Source organism: Solanum tuberosum, unplaced genomic scaffold, assembly GCF_000226075.1.
Source record: "Solanum tuberosum cultivar DM 1-3 516 R44 unplaced genomic scaffold, SolTub_3.0 scf00045, whole genome shotgun sequence".
Classification (NCBI taxonomy): domain Eukaryota; kingdom Viridiplantae; phylum Streptophyta; class Magnoliopsida; order Solanales; family Solanaceae; genus Solanum; species Solanum tuberosum.
The window spans coordinates 958,204-963,732 of record NW_006238972.1 but is presented as its reverse complement, the minus strand read 5'-3'; positions in this window follow the sequence as shown (position 1 = coordinate 963,732).

Sequence of the window (5,529 nt, the reverse complement as noted above, 5' to 3'; positions counted from 1 at the left end):
CTTCTTTTGATAGTTGTTCAATCCTTCTAGAATCAATATACACACTATAAAATTTTCATAGTCAGCATGCCGTGGCATTGAGGTTTGAAAGATTCTCATCATTGTTCATCGGGAAAAGTATCACCGATGTCTAGTTTTTTCACCAAAGTAGCACTTGGTTCAGACCTTTATAGATGGTCTGCTACCTGATTTTAACAATCTTTCTATTCTTTACTTCAAAACAAAACTCATGAAAAAGAAGTACCCAAAAAATCAATCTGGGTTTGGCGTCCTTCTTTGCCATCAACTAACGGAGGACTGCCTGCTCAGTATGCACTACATCTTTGTTACCCAAAAAGTATGCTCTAAATATTTCAAAACCATACACAACGACTAGCAACTCTTGCTCCATTGCAGTATAGTTCTTTTGAGCCCAATTTGATGTCTTGCTAGCATAATAGATGGGATGATTAAAATTATTCTTGTGCTGCCAAAGAATAACACAAAACTCTACTCCACATACATCACATATTATTTCAGAGTGAAGACTCCAATCGGGTGTAATTATGATTGGAGCTGATATAATATTTTCTTTTAAGCTCTCAAACACCTACTTACAATGTGCATCAAAATCAAACTCACTTTTCTTTTCAAGAAATCGACAAAATAGAACAACTACCTTAGAGAAATCTTTTATAAATCGATGGTAGAATTCAACATAGCATAGGAAACTCCTTACACCTTTCATCGAAATTGGGGGAGGCAACTTGACAATAATATCAATCTTAGTTATGTCAACCTCAATCCCTTTTCTAAAAATAGTATGCCCAAGGACTTTTCATTACTTCACCATGAAGTGACACTTTTCCCAATTAAGGACCAAAATTATTTCAACACATCATTTCAATACTTTCCCAAAATGGTTCATGCATTCTTCAAATGAGTCTCTTCCAACAGAGAAATAATCCATAAAAACATCCATAAACACTGATGTGCCATGAAATATTGGAACATTCGACGCTCAAAACTAAGGATTAATACTAGAATCGAGTGTATTGTTGTAAGATTCAATATGTTTGTTGAATGTTTAGACAAGTTCTCACTTGTATGGAAAAATAGAAAAAAGAAGTTGATAATGACTGAAGTGCAAGTGAAGACCACAGTGCCTTTTACGGACCGTGCCCCTCATGACGGATCGTGAAGATGCCCGTGGTTACTATCCAGTAGGCATGCTTTTCAGAGTGAAGGTTGATGTTAACCAAGTAGAGGTAATGAATGCCAAAATGGACCGTGAAGATCATGACGGGTCGTGATAGGGCTCGTGAAGTTAAACCAGTGAGAAGGCATGGAAGAGTTGTATTTTGATGGACCAAGTAAAGACCATGGACGACCTCATGTGTCGTGGTCCTCTCAGCGGTCCATAGTGGTGTTCGTCACATAGTTCCAGTGTACAGGTCTTGGAAAGATGAAGTGTGATGTCAACAAATTGAAGACCACGGAAGGCCTCACGGGCCGTGGTCCTTATAACTGTCAGTGGTGGTGATCGTACAGTTGAAGCAGTGATCAGGTTTCGAGGAGCTAATATGAAAAAACCAAGTAAGGACCACGAAGGGCATCACGGTCCGTGAAGCCCTTGACGGTCCGTCATGTTGCCCGTGAAGCTGCCTGACATTTTAGTCCTACTTCGAGTTGGACTCATTTTCGACATTCTTATTGAATTAATTAGGTCATTTTTTATGTTTAGCTTGTGATATCTGGAACGAGTGACTTAGTTTGAATTCTTCTTAGCTTTGGTTTTGAACGATTAACATTGAATCGATCATTAGAGTTGGATTTTGATTTTCTCAATATCAAGCGTTCATTGAATTTGTAGATTTTCGTAAGTAAACTTTCTTAATGTTTTCATCACTAATCTCTGTTTATTTAGTGGAAATCATGAGTGTCTAAACACGATAACTAGAGTTGTGGGAACTATGACAGAAATCTAAACGTGAATTCATAAAACTAGTAGAATGTGAACTGTATTTGCAATATTTAACTCAGCTTTCATTATTAATTTATTCTAATGAGTGCACGCATTAGAGTCCGCCTATATCTATCAATTGTTCGAGAGAGAAGAGATAGTTGGGAAAAAGTGGAGTTAATCTGATAGAATGGCGTTAAAGGTCGAGTTCGAGAGAAGAGATCTTTCACATCATCGTAAGTGAGGATAGAATTGGTTAACGCTCAAGGACCGAGAGGAATTGAGTGAAAATTATATATCTAGACAGAGAAGTGTTAGATATAGTCAACTACCCAATAATTTGCAAAGACTAAATTACTTGAAACTCAGTTGCGATGATCACTAGATGTAATGTCATGGGAAACACAACCCTAGTTTTATTCATTTATCAAAACAACTTTAGAATCAACACTCTGTTAATTGTTCATCCGGATCTTGTTTAACAATCTTGGTTACTAAAATTTTACAGCCAAACCCATTTTACATTCTGTAATTGTTTTCTCTAGGAAATAATAACAACATTTGGGTAAACGCGACACTAAAGTAATTTTTATAAAGAAATTCTTTGTGGGATCGACCTCAACTCACGTTGAGTTCTATAAATTGGCTTCGACCGTTTAATCTTCTTAATGGAAGTGTAAGTTTGGATGTATCCAATTTTCGTGCCGCTGCTGGGGAATTTCAATTCAGAAGTGTTTTACTAGTATTTATTCAAATCGTAGTTATATTTAATTTTATGTCTTGTTTTTTGTCTGTGTCTCTCACAGTTGAGTTTGATAGTGTAAGCGATCTCCATTTATTCCTTACGACCCGAAAATTAGGAAAAATATCCACAAGATGGTGAATGCACAAGAACTTGAGGCTCAGAGGCAAAGATTAGGAATGGAAGCTGAAACTGCTGCAAGAAGTTTTCAGCAGAATGTTGTGAACAACCCTCCTAGGGTGGTGGATGAAAATCCAAGAGTGGAAGAGATAGATCCTCCACACCACCAACCACTAGCTCCAAGGGGTCGAGCACAACAACCAACTCACATGTTGTTCGAAGAAGATGACTTAGATTTAGACGGAGTTGGAGCCACTGGAGAAATAGTATTTCCTGTACTTTCTCTAGGTGTAAAATTTACTATCACCAGCACAATGATTCAATTGCTGAACTTGAAAGGTATGTTCAGAGATGCAGCTGGTGATGATGCAAATCATCATCCAATGAACTTTGTGGCAATATACAAATCACAAGAAATTTCTGGGGTTAGTCAGACAGCTTTAAGGTTGGGGCTATTTCCATTTTCTCTCACTGGGGAGGCAATCAATTGGCTAAATGAGATGCCGGATGATTCAATCAAGACATGGAATGAACTGAAGAAGTCTTTCCTGGAATGATTCTATCCTGAATCGAAAGAGTTGCACATGAAAGACGAGATAAGTGCGCACAAGAAACTACCAGGGGAGGCAATGCATGATACTTGGTGGAGATTCAGCCAAAAGCTGAAAAAGTGCCCAGACCGTGGTTTCACAGAGAGACATTTGAAACAGGCCTTTTATAGATCACTTAATTATTTTACTAAGCTTATTTTTAATGCAGTTTATGGTGGATTATTCATGAGGAAGCCTTTTGGTGAAATCATGCAGCTAATGGATGAAGTAGCAAAGAACAATAGAGCATGGCACACCAGGGAGGCTGAAGTGGAAGATCTGGGAGCTACTTTTGGGCTATCAGTTGAACAAAGGCAAAGAGAGGAAGAAAGGGATTAGGATATGGCTCTTATGCGAACCCATATAGATCTACTCACGAAGCATATCATGGCAGGTTCTGAGAAGGTGAATGATGTGGGAACCCCAAATAGGTATGAAGATCAGAACATCGATCTAGATGAGGAAGCCAAATACTTGGGCAACCAAGGAAGTTTTCAAAATTATTACTCGGGGAACCAAGAATATAATTCTGGAAATGCAGGTCAGAATTACCCCAGAAAAGGGCAGTATGACATGCCAACAAATAGAGAATAGGGCAACTGGCAAAACAAATATAGTTATAGGAATGACCGTAATGGTGTGTATTTGCCCCAGGTAATAGAGATCGTGCAAGAGATAGTTCCAGCGGGACCAAACTGGAAGACATGTTGGCTAAGGTGCTGCAAAAGGTTGAGTCAACTAATGCAGGGGTGAAGGAGATAAAAGGTGATTTCTCTAGTATGAGTCAACTAGTAGACTCTCACACCACCTCCATCAAACAAATAGAGCAACAATTGGGGGAACTTTCAGCATCACTGAACTAGAGGAAGAATGGATCATTGCCAAGTGATACTATTCAAAATCCCAAGAAGGATGGGACTGCATGGCTCTCACCACCATAATCGGTAAGATTCTCAATGAACCAATTTTTGCAGGTACTGAGCAGGAACAAGGAGTAACAAGAGATGAGGAAGAGGAGGTTGAATCTGAACAGGTCGATGATGTAGTAGAGGGTCAACCAATAGGAAATTCAGCGGGAGTAAAAGAGAAAGGAGTTGAGGTAACCTTGCTATTACAACAAATACCAAGACCACCTCCTCCGTTCCCTCAGAGACTTAAAAAGAAAGCTAAACATGGGAAATTTGCTAAGTTCATAACCATGGTGAGACAACTATCAGTGAACATCCCATTGGTGGAAGCTATGAAGCAGATGCCAGGATATGCAAAGTTCATGAAGGACTTGGTCACGAAGAATAGAGCTGTAAGTTTTGATTTATCTGATAATATGCATCACTGCAGTGATATTGCCATAAGATCTCTGGTGCAGAAAAAAAAGGAAATATGTGCATTCACTATACCATACACCATCGGATCATTTGAGTTTTCCAAGGCCATGTGTGACTTAGGGACTAGTATAAATCTGATGTCACTGTCCATCTACAAGCAACTGGGATTAGGAGTTCCAAACCCCACATCGATGAGGTTGATTATGACAGATAGATCAGTAAAGCGACCTGTGGGTATCTTATTTAATGCGATTGTAAAGGTTGACAGTTTCATCTTTCCATCATACTTTGTGATTCTGGATTATGAAGTGGATTTTGAGGTTCCCATAATTTGGGGAAGGCCATTTCTGGCCATAAGACGTGCTTTAGTTGATGTTAAGAGTAGAGAACTAAAATTCAGACTCAATAATGATGTAACCCCCATATTCGAAACAAACCAAAATGCAGATTTTGAGAAGTTGCAGGTGCAACCCACGGTTGCCATCCACGGACCATAGGTTAGACCACGGCCCATCCTGGTGGTCCGTGGTTCACCACTGCAACCCCTCCCTAGCCAAGCTAAGAAAATCAGCTAAGTCTTGACCCACGGACAAACTCACGGTCCGTAGGTCAGACCACGGTCCGTGGTCTGTATCCGTGGATTGAGACCTCATTAACCAGTCTCTGACACAAACAACGGTCGACCAGCACGGACCGTCGATCCATCCACGGTCCGTATGTCAGACCGTAAGTTAGGGTCAACAGCCAGTTAGCTGAAAATTATTGATGGGTCAACGTCAGATGGTCATAACTTTTAGCACAAAAGGAATT